The following is a 14,969-nucleotide window of genomic DNA, read 5'->3' as shown; positions in this document are numbered from 1 at the left end:
GGTATATCAGAGTCCGATTCAAAAAGCTATAATAAGTCTTCTAACGACTCATTTGTCGGTATATTTGTATCAACCATTTTCGCACATTGCAAATCAACCACACTTAAGTTTATGCACACCTAAAATTCAACAACACTTGAGTTTATGCTAACCTAAAAATCAACAACACTTAAGTTTGTGAACACGTAGTAAAGAACCACGTTCACGAGGTAAACCACGACTGATCAGAAAAGAGGAATTTGCTGCTCCCCCTAAATTACCCCTTACCCCTAATAGTCCCTTAAATTGCGAGTTTCGTGCAGGTGTGGTAGTTAAAAAACGAAGCTGTACAAAAAGTTGGAAATACTTGGATTTTAAAACAAGTGCACTGAAGAACAGCATTTGCCCAGACCTAGATTCTTTCCTTATCAACTTTGACTACCATAGTAAGTTAAAATGTGAAGTTATGGTTACAGTTTTTTAAGTTTCCATGTAATGAACTAAAGAGATATCTGTCGTTGAAATGAATCTTGACTTTAATTTATTTTTGTGTAGTGAAGGGCAAACAAGAAACAACTATGCCAAAAAAGAAAAGCGGCTATTCCTAAATGCCCGATGATGTTCTTCCAAAAATTGACTATTATAGCGAACCTCACGGAATTCATTGTCAGAATACCGAGCATTTAGGATCGTCAGCTCACATCAAAATTGAAAAGGAATTTTGCAACAGATGCTTTGCAAGCGGAGGAAATTTAACTAACTGGACTATCTATTGGACACTTCCGACATTGATTTCCATACCATCTACATGTCCCATTTTTTTGTGGTTTTAGTTAGTCGGATTTCGAATCATAGAACCATTGGGAATTCCATCTTTGCAGATTTGAATGACGCCATCGTGGAAAACCATAGGTAATATTACATTAAATATTTCTTTCTTTTTAAAAACTAAGTAACTTTTTATTTTACAACAAGATTTCTAGCGTTTTGAAAAATGATACTGGGTTGGACTACGAAATACATGTGATTGCAGAAATTGGTCAGTAAGGATCCATTTTGTCACTGTTGTCGGATTCAACTGGGCATGTTCAACGATTTCAACGATGAAAATCAATTACATCTACCCGCAGCAGACATTTCGAACCTATTTTTCTATTACAATGCCAACCGCTTAGCCAAGTTTGGCTATATGACAAACTCTCCAGGAGAGCTAACAGGAAAACTCTCGAACCACGTCAGTGTAATCTACAATAAGCTCATTGATATTCGCTTACATTCTTTCTCGACACTTAGATTCATAATCTACGGCTTTTGAGGAGAGAAGGCATCGAACCTTCAAATGTATACTTCATGTCTCATGGTATCCACATTACCAAAGGCAAAAACAAAAAAGAGGCGTTGAGGACAACTTTACAATGTTCGGTGGAGACAAACTGTTGGAGCGGGGCGAGGAAATTCAAAATTCGCAAGATTATCAGAAAAGCAATGTTGATGGGTATTTGACCGGGTTGGCTATAGGTATTTCAGTTTTATTTATTCCTAACAAATTTTAGTGTAAAAATTCTAACTTTTGGTATTAAGTGAGTGAAGAAAAACATGAAAATAGCCCTAAAGGGTCCTATAAACGATATCAGTGGGATTACGTAGGAATCCGTTAGAACTCTAAATGCCTAGAGTTGGAAGTCTTGAAGTCTTCAGTTGTTTACCAAAAATATGATTTCAATTAAAAGAATTGAATTATCTTTTAATCGTGTATGTTGGTGCGACATCACAGATGCTTGTATCCGTGGCGTCTGAGTGTCACAAAAAACAATCTGTGCTACATTTCGTCAATGCTACTCCTAAGGTTGCCAAATCGATTTCTTCTACCCTACCATCGGCAGATATAGCATTTTTGCCCAAGGTAATGTCAAGTTGGTTTAACGAACAGCCTTATAGAAAACCGCATTTACAGTATGGTCCAAAAAAATCCGAACAACCTAAAAGCCACCTATGAGTCATGCGGGAACTATGTTAGGCTTTTTGGTCCTAATTTTGGGGGCTAAGAACAAAGCGAAAGGTGGGAAAAAGGAAAAAGGAGAAATAGACTTATTTAGCCACCGGTCATGCCTTTCCCCCAAAAAAAATCATGAATGAAACCAGACAGGCAATCTTGCAATAGCCTTAGGCCTTAGGCCCTAGGCTCACCGTCAATATTTCGACAACTGAAAAGAAAAGGAAAAAGCTGTCCAAATCCTGCACCATAAAGCGGGAAAAATTCAAAGATATCGTAATGTTGCTTTGAATCACGTTTCATGCAAGTCAATTTTGACTGAATGTTGTGACGTAAATGAAATCATTTCATTGGCGATTATTAATCATTTCCTATTACTTTCCTATCATTTAATTAAAGAAGTAATGAAAAACGACAATTTTGATTGTCAATTAATCAAGATTCATTTTTTTGAAGATGCCGAGATTTGAGCTTGAGACCTTGGGGTAGGAGATATCTTCCGTAACCACTAGACCAACACAGAGTGATTTAACCAGTTTTATTTTAAAAATAAAAACAAAACAAGAAAGTCAATATTTAGTCCAATGCCCTTCAGCCTGACAACATAAGTCTAAACGAGAGACCATTGAATCAGACAATCTCTCCTACTATCCCAGTCCCAGTCTAGTGGATACGGGGGTCTTCTCCTACAATCTCTCCTCCCGAGTTCAAATCTCGGCATCTCCAAAAAATAAATCTCGTTTAATTGACAATCAAATTGGCGTTTTTCATTACTTCTTTAATTAAATGATAGCAAAATAATAGGAAATGATTAATAATCGCCAATGAAATGATTTCTTTGACGTCACGACACTCGGTCAAAATTGACTTGCAGAATTTTTGTTTTAGTTGACTTTTCAACACAATATCCTGCAGCTATTTTTGATAAATTGTCCTCTGTTGCATAATGACGCAGAGTAATTTCCAATTGTTCAACTGTTATCACAAATTTAATACAAACTTTGAAGATTGTTATTATTTAATAATTGCTTGCCCACAAAAGTGGGCCTGCGTAACGTTGAAAGTTTTTTATTCACAAGCCTACTAACAGATATCTTATCTTCCAAAATGTTTAAATCTTTGGGACTAATTTTTTTCCAGTAGTGGAACGTTTTGTAATCACTATTAGCTGTTGCCGTCAAAAACATATGAATCCTAGTCCATAACTGACTTGTTTTAAACTAAGTATGAAAAACACAGCGAAAAACTGTTTCACCCATTGGAAGGCTTTGTCTTATTTTTTTTCTTCGTTCAAGTAATTTCTTCAAATTAAACGTTAATGTAAAAAAGCTGAACTGAAATTAAAACATCTTCATCGTTCATTTTCTATAGTCTAAATTAGCTACAACAATATTTTATCTTTAAGGTTACCTCTTCAAAACTAAAGCATCGAACAATTTTGCAGCCTTTCTGCGTAAAGTATGCTAGCATTTTCGGAAAGCATTGTTATGAAAAAAGTTGCAAATAGAGAAATGGATAATTAGTTTTAGAGAAGAAATTAAAACTCGCAACGAACTTTTCAGTTTTATTCACTAACTAATTCCCAGTGCAGCTTATTAAGCATAGAAATTTTAAAATAAAATTTCAATTCTATTCGTCTAACATGTTTTGAAAGAAGACGTGGCTAAATTTTATGTAATTGATGTTGTACATTGCATGTATCCCTGGCATCCAGGTCTGGGTTGTTTAAGAAAAAAAGAGATGACACATCAAATCAATATTTTACAAGCATTCTCTGCAGTAATTGATGGAAGCTTACTGCAAGTTATTGAAGCTAAAGTTTTGTGATCTATTTCAAGGCCATGAATTTTTATCTGACCATGGTTTAGTATTCCATTGTCACTCACCTAAATAAATCGAGAAATGTATGATAAGTACTATAAATGTATAAAGTAATACTTATTCGATGGTGATGGTGTTATTGATGCTATTATTTTCATTCCATGAAGAGTACCGTTTACGGGTAATTTGCGCAAGTTATGGCATTGTAACTTTACGTACTGAACAACAAAAATTTGAGGAATAACCAATTCTGTGTTAGTGGTTTTTGCCACACACCTTTAAAAATAACCTATTCGTAATCAGCACAAAATCCATGTTCATGAATAATGAACGATTATAAGATTTTTTGAAGAGTATCAGAGATGGCAATTCCAAGCTGCATAATAATACAAAAATATTTATCAATTTTAGATCAATGCTTTTAATTGATACAAAATTACCTATAGCGGACAATGCAGATTTATAGAAAAAGCTTGCAGAATTAATGATTTCTCAATTAAGGTATTTTCTTCTGATTTTTTCACTTGCAATGATTGTGGAAAGAATATTTGCAAGTGATCTGGCACAAACCCCAACGTTTCTTCATAGGAAGTTAGGAACTCAGACTTGAGAAAACGTCATAATTTTAGTTTGATGAAACGCTAATAGTTTTTCTTCATCTCTAGAAACTGCGATACTTTTACGTTTGATTCTTTATTTTTTCAGCAGCAATTGAAAATTTCCAAATTGATTTATTTCTTCTTATATGGAAGTTTATACTGCAAACGATGTGATATTTCTGTCTTGCAGTGGCACAGTCAACTATCCCTTGGATGTTTCCTTGGACTTCTATGGCCCATGCATAATTTCTCTCATTGTAATTTTTTACGATAGTTTCTAGGAAAGCTTTTGTGGTAACAACAGAAATTTTTTTCTTCATGCTATTTTTGTTAAGTTCAAAACTACAAAACAGACATTTTTCACTTAAAGAACTCGTCGTTCAATCCACAGCACTTTTATCACAATCAAATTTTGTCAACTTGGGTTTTTGTTTTCTTTGTGAACTGCGATTGTGTATTCTTCGTGGCATCGATATTGCGTTTGCTTACAGAATCTTTCCTATATTTCTTTAGAACCTCTGTTTTTCCCGTGAAATGTAATAGTGAAACATGTTATACACTGATTCAAATCCTTTGTTTGTCAGGGACACTAACTTGTTTCACTACCCCGCAAGTTGCACAAAACACATTTAAAAATATCCCTTTCTAAATTGGCAGATGTTGATAACAATTTTAAATGCACAAGGTTGTTTATTTTACATTTTAAAATGTAGCAAAACGATTTCTAGCAGAACTCATCAGAAAAACAAAATGAAGCGCCTTTATTTGTTTCATTTTTTGTTGTAAAGTGTTTTTATGTTTTTATGTTTTTTGTATTTTGATTGTCACTGTAATTCAAGATATCGTATTGTCTGCATTGGAGTCAGAAAAACCTTTAGCAGAGAAGTTATCGTATTATAAAAATTACGAAGGGTTAGTTTGAAGCAGTGCCCTTTTAACAAGCAATCCACCACTCAAGTGCACCAAATCCATGGACCCCACTTTTTTCCCAATCCGCTATGGGACTTAAAAATCTGAAATAATTCAGGCATATCTAGTTTTCTACTCCGGATTCACCTGTTTTTGCAGAATTTAAATATTCTCTGCCGTTAGGGAGATATTTAATGTTAGGGTTTTTTCAAATTTTAACAATTTTGGGGGGTCTTTGTTATCGCTTTATGGGTAAATGCTAACCTTTAAAAAAAACAAATTCTCCCAAAAGTTTGCTCGTCCATCCCTCAATACGAATCCAAAAGGAATTTACATTCTGGATTCGATTGGCCGAGTTATTCCTAATCTAGTAAAGTGTAATTTTGACAAGTTTCCCACCCAGCCTAGTCACCATTTTTATCACTCTCCCTCGCGTTCCTGGCGGATGACAGTCGAAGCTACGCTTTCCTGGCCTTCACTTTAGAGCGGGGGACATACAGTAGGCCCTTTCATATAGTCTAGTGGCCGGCAATATGAAGCCCGAGGTGCAGAGAACTCGTATGCTTCGGCTGTCATCCGCCAGGAACGCGAGGGAGAGTGATAAAAATATTTCGATGAGGAGAACGGAGATATTAGCAATTACACTTTTTTTAATGAAGATTGCGTAACCTTGCTAATGACTAATCAAACTAGGACCAAAACCAATGAATCGCATTTTTTCACAATTTTTCGTCCGATTTCAATTGTTAAATCCCCCGCCGTTTTATTAGTATTTTGATCAGATGAAGTTTAAATCCACTTGGAAACTATCATTGATTACTGGAGAAGTTACGGAACGTTTAAATTCCACGATCCAGAGTTATCGCAAAAATCGGGAAAATTTAATATTGTTAGTTTTTTTTTGTCACTCTTTCCTTCGAAATTCCATCTGCGATTTATTTTCATAGTTGTTCGATGCAAACGGCGTGCAAAAGAGTTTGTCTGCACCATATTAATCAACTACAAAATCCCGCGCTCTTTCCAAATCTGTGTTTAGATTTTTTAAATGTATAACCCACGAGATGAAGTTCACACCCAATTGGAATCTATCATAAGTTACTGGAGAAGCTATTGGACGTCAAAATTCCACGAGCCGGAAATATCGCAAAAATCAGGACAATCTAAAATTGAATATTTTTTTCATCTTTCTTTCGAGATTAAAAGCATCTGCGATTTATTTTCACAGGTGGTTCGGTGCAAACGGTGTGCAAAAGAGTTTGTGTGCACCATTTTATCCAAGTATAAATTCCCGCACTCTATCGGAAAATTCTTCAAGAAACTTCACAAAGTCTGCAAAGATACATTTTCAAATATATTTGAATATATTGCCTAACCCTCCAGATCAGCAAATCCCAGAATACTTGAAACAGTGATTGGATAATATTGGGAATCCTACGTACATTCGAAATATTGTAAGTTTTCATTCTATCTCTTTTTCCTGGGAGGACGGTGGGCGTACGAAAAAAAAGGGGACCCACGTTTCCTCTTCTCCCCCATTCGTCCCATTCTCCCTCTTCTCCCCGTTCTCGCGCTAAAAAAGTCTAGAGCCATGCTGCGTTGCCAGATAAAACGGCTAAAGAAAACAGATCCGAAAGAGCCCTATACGTACACAGTCGACATAGCTTTATACTCAATACTTATCATGGAACTATTTAAAAATAAAAATAATTTTGAAATCGAAAATGGGTTGGAGGGATTGACACTTTAACTATTAGATCAAAGTTCATTTTCCAGTGGGAAATGTTTAGCTCTTAATGTACTTACAATAACGTTTGAAATTGCTCTCAATTCTTATCAATTTAGAAAATAGGTGACAATAAACTTACTTTGATTATCTGACGATACTTCACAGGCAATGCAGAGATTTGTCCAGTGAGTGAGTTGTAGTACCATCCGGGATCGGAGCGGTTACCGGCGGTTCACCACCTTAAGAAATGCTAGAAGGAATATAACAGTCAAAAGTTTTTTTGAAAAATGTCTTCCCTTAAATGAATTACCTTGAATTAGTTCAACGCGCACAAATGGATTTTCTAGCCTGACGCATTTTGCAAATCTGACAATCGATTTCTGTTTTTTTTCTTCTCACGTCTACATTTTTAAAGATTATGGCTTGAATATTTTATTGTGTATTGTCCGTTTACAACCACAGTTAAATTTTAATCAAAAAATACCCACCCCTTAACTACTTTGGATTCGACTATGTTTTGTACCATTCCCTCATATTTTTTACACAATAAAAATTCATTTTCCGTTTAGTTTTTTACGATCGTTTTTAAATAATCAAAACAAAATTCTCAAAGTGTCGCCGCAATTTCTTCCTCCAACATGAAACCCGTGAAATGAGTCCGGCGGTAAATGGCGTAGTCATGCAAAAACGCCCCTGGTGAAATGCCATCAATAGTCACCCAAACTTGATCGCCTTTTTTCATGTTCATCGTCGACTGGACGGTCAACGGACTCCTTTGACCAGCGACGGTGTTTGCCAGTCTTCAACCCAACCCGACCCGATTTCAACCCCGTTCAAATATAGACCAACTCCTAAATAAACTTTAGATGATGAAGCTGGAAAGTGCGCCAGTCTCGTGAAGGAGAAGAAATAAATTCCCGATCGCGGTGCCGTGAATTTCCCCTACGTCAAATCCATGGCGTTGCCCGTTGCCATCGTTCACCCGCGCCAAATCGAACGGAATTGGAGTTCCAAATATGTCGAATGGAGAATTGCGCTGGACGTAGAAATGGACGGGCGCCGATTTAACATCAGTGTAGCCAATCCATTTTTGTTTGTCTGTCAAATAAAAAATAATTAGACCACCAGATTAAACTTTAAAGAGTAAAATTTAAAACACGTTGATACCATTTTGATTTGGAAAAAAATCGCAGAAAACCATTTCCATCTTTTTCGATCCTTTGACGGAAAAGAATCCGCTCAATTTGTGTCCCATTCGCTGCAGATCAGAACATGAAGTTGACATTTGACCAATGTCAACGATTTCCCTCGTCCTGGCTGTTAAAAAATAAAATTAATTCTAGATTTTTACCATATCAAAACGAAATTTTAAACATTCACCGTTTAATTTCGTTTTCAAATCCGCAACGTCTGACCTCGCGTTCATCAGTTCCGTTCTCGTTGCGTTCAAATTTGCGATTGTAGTTTCCAAACTAATTGAAATTACTGATTCGTTGATTAAAATTGAAACAAATGCAGATAATTTAAAAAAAAAGGTTTTAATAAAAATTTTACGAAAAAATTGTACCTCTCAGTTGTTCGGGATTGTTTTTCAAATTTGCTTCGATTACTTTACGTTCGTGACCTAATCTTATCGAAAATGCTACACAATAAAAATAAAAACCATTTAATTCAGATTTAAATTTGAAAAAAAAAATCAATTTTAGTTTTACTTTTGAGTTCAATTAACAAATTTCCAGTTCTGATTTGCAATTTTGCCATTCCATTTTCAGTCCCTAATTTTATTAAAATAAATTGTTAATTGGTTCAGAATTAATTTTCCAATAAAACACCGAAAATAACATTTATTGTTTTTGATAAATCGTCAACATTTTTACTTAAATTCAACTTTGTTTTATCCAATTCAAATTTTGTTAGGTTCTACTCCTGCTGTTCAGTAGTGATGTGACGTTAACTTTAACGGTTAACGTGAACATCACGTTAACGGAGGTTTTTGGGGTCCGTTAACTTTAACGGATAACTTAAACGTTTTGAAATTTTCATGCGTTAATTTCAACGTTATTTTATTTATTTTTTAGCTGAAAATGCAACGCTGTGTTTAGGTTTTTTCATTTTTTTTGTTTAGGTTTACTGTAAAAATTTAAATTTCTACTTATTACTTACACAGCTCAGCGTACGTTCGTAGTCTGCTAGACATTTAGAAGTACTCAATGTGTTTTTGAATGCTTTAATAAAGTTCATTTTTTAGTGATTGACTGATTGTACTGATTGAAATGAGTGAATCAGAGAATTCCTCCGAAGATGAAGGGCAATCTATTCAGTTTGTCCCTGCTAATCTACGTAAAAGAAGCGTCATTCACAATTATTTTTTTTTCAACCAAAAGTCGAAAACAAGTGTGTGCAAAACTTGTAAAGCTGAGCTTGCAGGAAAAAATAGCTCAAATCTAATAAACCACATCAAAAAAGCAATTCATTTGAAAGATTTATATCCTAAATATCTTCAAGATGTGTCTGATAATCAAGAAGCTACTGCAAGTAAGAAGACTAAGTTGTCGAAGGAAAAAAAGAAACCTGATTTAAAGCAACAGACTCTTCATCAGGTATATATTATTCAGCACGATAAATTTGTTGTGTTTTATATCAGTTCAATCTCTTCGGCAGCTGCCGAACGTGAGTTTTCTGCGTCTGGATGGCATACACTGGGGAGAAAGAATCGCACAACAGGAGTCACTTTGGCAGCAAAAGTGTTCCTTACTTGTAACAAAGACCTATTAAGGCCCCTTTTTTTTAAAGTCTTGTTTACTTTCCTCCTTGTTTTTCGCAGTTTCTTTTTTCTCATTAGAACAGCGAAATATCCAAATGAGAAAATGCCTAATTATTTAATGGATTTACCTGATAACCGTAATAAAACTAATCAAGACCGTGACTTATATTCTAACTTGTATTTATTCAGAAAATAACGTTGAAAATAACGTTTAACTTACGTTAACGGACGCTATAAATTAACGCGTTAATTAACGCGTTAATTTAACGTCAAAAAGTAAAGCTCCGTTAACTTTAACGGATAACTTAAACGTTTCAAAAATGAAAATGAAAAATGAATATTAATTTGAAAAACTAAATGAATTTGAAAAGTGAAAATGAATTTTATCAAAAGTGAAAACGAATTTGAAAAATGAAAATGAACTTGAATATCCATACAATTTCGGGAGTGCGATATTGACACCACCCTACTCTATCCCCAGCTCTCTCCTTAATAGCCATCTCCTATAGCCACCCCGAGACAACCGACTAGCCATTGATGGCTATGTCGCTGATTCCAGCCAGCTAGGCCGTCAGCGATACGATCGGAATCTCTGAGATTCTGAATCCTCGTACACCCAAATTTTGAGTTGCCAACCCCCGCCCCCTGGCACATAACTTAAAAATCATCAAAATATATCACTCTATTTATAGTAATTTATCAAAACTGCATCATAAGGCCCAGTTTTATATTGAATAAAATAGCCTATATATATACTTGTCATCATGTCATTGAACTTGTCATCAAATGAAAAATAATAATAATTTCAAAGCTGCAAACTGTGTACGTGCGTCACAATAATGCATCAAGTTTATTTAACTTTGCTGGGGATTCAGATGTTTCGGTTCACAGCATTTGGCCGCAATGCGTACAAAAACACGGGGGTTGTTCTATAAAGGTAATATATAAATATTAATATCAGATTAAAAATCTATCCATATTTACTGCTGCGTAAGCATATGCTGATGCAGGTTGTTATTTGATTCGGAGTTCGTCGGACGTCACATATATGTCAAAAGTCAAAACGCAGCACAGAAATTCATTAGAGCATTCTTAACGTTTAGGGTTGCCACAAGATGCAGTAATATATTACCGCATAACGAAAGAGATCGAACTATTGCCCTTCGGAGTTACATTCTTGTGCTGTCTCTTTGTCAACATAGAATACGGAATTCTGATTGGAGCTGGAATTCACTTGCTTCTGTTAGCTTACATAGGAAATCGACTTCATCCTGAATTTTTAAGGCTGCCGGTAAGTTTGATAACATAATCTTTTTTTTGGCAGGAGTGTAAATCGCGTTTTCATTATTGGGACATTCCACGCCAATACGACAAAACCTTGTCGCGGTCATATTTCCGAATTAATTTTGTATGAAAAATCTTAAATATAGGTTAAAATAAGACTTTTTGCCGAAAGGTTTTTAAAAATAAGGGTATGGATGGGCGTGGCATCGATTTTAATTTTTCGTGGACTGCTAATACAGTATTCATTTTAATTGCAATTTTAGTATTTTAAAGTAAAACAAAAGAAAAAAATACTGATCAGAACGCGTTAACGGAATGATAACTTAATTTTAGAAAAAAATCACATCGTTATCGGACGATCCAGGGGACAGCACCATCGATCTTTCGGAATCCTAAAACCCCTCTACTTTGAACTATGCGCTAGGTACAAACGTCATAATTTTTTTAAATTTTTTATTCAATCTTAATGTAGTCCTTTTCTACTAGTTTGAGTATACTAAAGATTATAATCCTAACTTAAGTAGAAAAAATTTAATGCTCTTCCCTAGCAAGACAGGTTTTCTAATAACGAAAAAAGATTAATGCAGGGTTCTAGATCTCGTTACGCTGATCATTTTTAACATGGGGTTTAGGGTGTGCAAATGAGAACGTTCAAAGTTTTGAGTTTTATGGAGATAACGCGCTGCCCAAGCCGGCCTAAAGGGGGGGTCGAGCGGAGGGGACTGCGCGCACCCTTGTGAGAGGGGTGAGAAAAAAGGGGGGTTTACCTTGGTCATACTATACGGGTTCATGTTCCCTCTTGGCGACTATATCAACGGTAGTCAAATGGTCAGAAGCCCGGGCTGTAATGCCAAAGGTCCGAGGTTCGAAACTCGGTATGTCGTAATAGAAATTTGAAAATAATTGAAATTTTATAAAGACACTAGTATCTTCTATATCATGCTGTCACATGTGGCATTACATTAGTTAATTTCTTAGTTAATCGATGGCTAGCTACCATACGGCTCATGTATTCCCTTTTATCACATGCACATGCATCCCTTTTATGCCCAAAAGTCCAAAACCAATCTAAAACAATGGGCATAGTTAATGGCTTATCTAGCACTTCTTTGACAACACAATTTAAAAAAAGAGAGGAGTGGGAAAAATTGAACTCGGTAATAATATTATAAATTTTTAAAAAGTGGAAATAGTACCAAAGTGAAAAGTAACCTTTTTCGGCCACTAGATGGAGAATGGTAGCTCGTCTAGATAAAAAGCTGCGTTTTGAAATTGCTGGAAGCCCAATTTTCCTTGGGCATTGTTGTTACTTGGCAACGTCGCCCTTCTCTCCTAAAGTGTGAGTAGTGCAGATGTTTTTCATTTCTTGCCGACGAAAGTAACGGGAATATAATGTCAGCAAGATCCCGTTTATCTTAACTGCACTTAATAAAATAAATTAATCAGGAATAACTTTAGAAGAAAAGATGTCATACATATTTCGTACAATCTTCACATATTTACATTTTGGGTCTACTCATACGTATCTGTTACTACTGCTTAGACACTGCTTAGATATAAATATTTACAATATAATCAATTTTAGAAGTAATAATAGGGAGATAAAAGGGAAAATCGGAGTAATATAAAGGGATAACTGGTTGATTGCAAATGAAGGTTTTTAATTCACCGCGATTTGATTTTGATCACCATTGAAACAACACAAAATTCAAAATAGAAAATAAGAGAAAAAAACAAATTTTATAAACAACAACTTGCCTATTACAATTAAATGATTTTAATTAAAATACGAAACTTCCGTCACACCTTTCTCGTGAAATGACAAAGGTATACAAAAAAATTAACAATTTTTCAGGCCTATAATAATAAAACGTCATGTAAAAATGTATCAAAAAATGTGTTTGTTTGTTTAGGTTGTTTTCATATGTTGGGCAATTACGTATATAGTTTGTCTGTGATATACACGCGTACTATACCATAAATATTGTTACCCACTATAGATCCGGATGATGGAATTTTCATCACATCCGGCGTCGCTCCTCCTCTTGTATTCAGCGCGCACCACAGCCTATATGTCATATTATTGACATAGATCCACCCCGCTGTGCTGTTTATTCTTCTACTACTCGGCGCACGCCACATCCATTGAACAGCACCTCATCATCCTCCTCCCTCATCTTATGTGTTTATCTAAACAGGTAAATAATGCAACAACAACAACTAATTAAGATATAATCCTAATTGAGATATAGGAAACGGCCCACGCCATAACCTTTTATAGTTTACCATCGTAACTACAACAGTTTTATTTAGATCCAGCAGGCGTTATATAATAATAATTGGGCAGTGATGTGCACGTCAACGGGATTTGTTGACGTACCAAAAAAACGTAGAAGTCATACGTATTTTAAAAGTACTACGTAATAAGTAAAAAAAAAACGTCAACGTAACGTAAATTTTTTCATACTTCAAACGTATGACGTTACGTCACATATACATCATTACATTATTTATTGCTATTGCCCATAATATACACAGATTGCATTTGGAAAAAATAAGAATGACAATTAAACATGGAGAACTATTTTTAGAAGAATTAAAATTTCAAGAAAACTATCAGACAGTTTGTTCCTTCTAACAACTGTCATAAATTTTCAAATGGCAGACAAATTTTCGCAAAGCAAATGTTGCAAAATTTTTAAAATTGTTTCTTGACTTTTACGGATAACTCATAACTGGACTTTTTTACACGTCAAAAGTATACGTAAAAAGTCAGTATTTTTTTTCACTTACGTAGAAGTCACCGTAAACTTCAAAAACAAGGAAAATTGACGTAACGTACGACGTAACGTCAAATTTTCGAATAAGTCACCGTATGACGTGCACATCACTGTAATTGGGTACATGCTGGATCCGTCGCAGTTAAAAGTTTTTGAAATTTTATATATACATCAGCACAACCGCGATTTTCTTTTGTTTGTTTAATATTATTAAAATGTGTGAACATTTTAAGTTTATTACGAGAAAACTCGTCATAGATCGATTTGATATGGAAAGACATTTCCTAGTATTACTAAAAAAGGTTCTGGTTGATCAGTTTTCTGTCGTCAATTAATCTTTCAATATGTTCCTGCTTGTATGGTAATGAATTCTGGTGCAAGCAAGGAGATCACCGAATAGGAAGGAATAATAACTTGTTGGTTGCACCAAAGGGTTTCAAATTCAGCATTTTTTGTTTAAATTTAAATCCAGAAGCCTAAAAATCACAATAAGAAGATCCTTTATATCGTCATTCCGACGGCGGTGATCTGTCAATAACGATCATCTGTTGTCCATTGATTCCAGGCATCCAGCTAAAGGCGGGCAGCAACGAAAGTGTCCTTGCAAAGAACAAAGCGGAATATTGAATAACGAAATAAACAACAAATGGTGAAGAATATGTTCTTTTTCTCGACTGCGGTGATCTGCCAATAACGATCATCTGTTGTCCATTGATTCAAGGCATCGAGCTAAAGGCGGGCAGCAACGAAAGTGTCCTTGCAAAGAACAAAGCGGAATATTGAATAACGAAATAAACAACAAATGGTGAAGAATATGTTCTCATTCCCGACGGCGATGATCTGTCAATAACGATCATCTGTTGTCCATTGATTCAAGGCATCGAGCTAAAGGCGGGCAGCAACGAAAGTGTCCTTGCAAAGAACAAAGCGGAATATTGAATAACGAAATAAACAACAAATAACGAATAAACCAAAGCTCAATATGAAATAAAACATAAAAAACCTTATGTTGTGCTGGCAAAGTGGCAAGAAAACGTTACCAAAAAAAGGCAAGCACTATAAAATGGATAAAGGATGTAAAAGGTGGAGAATGTTTCGATGACAACTCAAAACT

General features: G+C 35.2%; 1 protein-coding gene and 1 pseudogene across 1 annotated transcript in view; one reads left to right on the top strand and one right to left on the bottom strand.

The window, feature by feature from the left end:
* LOC124312357 (collagen alpha-1(I) chain-like) overlaps positions 1 to 14,969 on the top strand; it is a 1,404,094-nt gene that overhangs the window by 318,944 nt on the left and 1,070,181 nt on the right. The gene's annotated exons all lie outside the window — the stretch shown is intronic.
* Positions 7,635 to 8,491, bottom strand: LOC124310721 (annotated as a pseudogene).

Source organism: Daphnia pulicaria, chromosome 8 (assembly GCF_021234035.1).
Source record: "Daphnia pulicaria isolate SC F1-1A chromosome 8, SC_F0-13Bv2, whole genome shotgun sequence".
Lineage (NCBI taxonomy): Eukaryota > Metazoa > Arthropoda > Branchiopoda > Diplostraca > Daphniidae > Daphnia > Daphnia pulicaria.
Note: the sequence above shows the minus strand (reverse complement) of the source record. Positions and strands in the feature narration are given on the sequence as shown.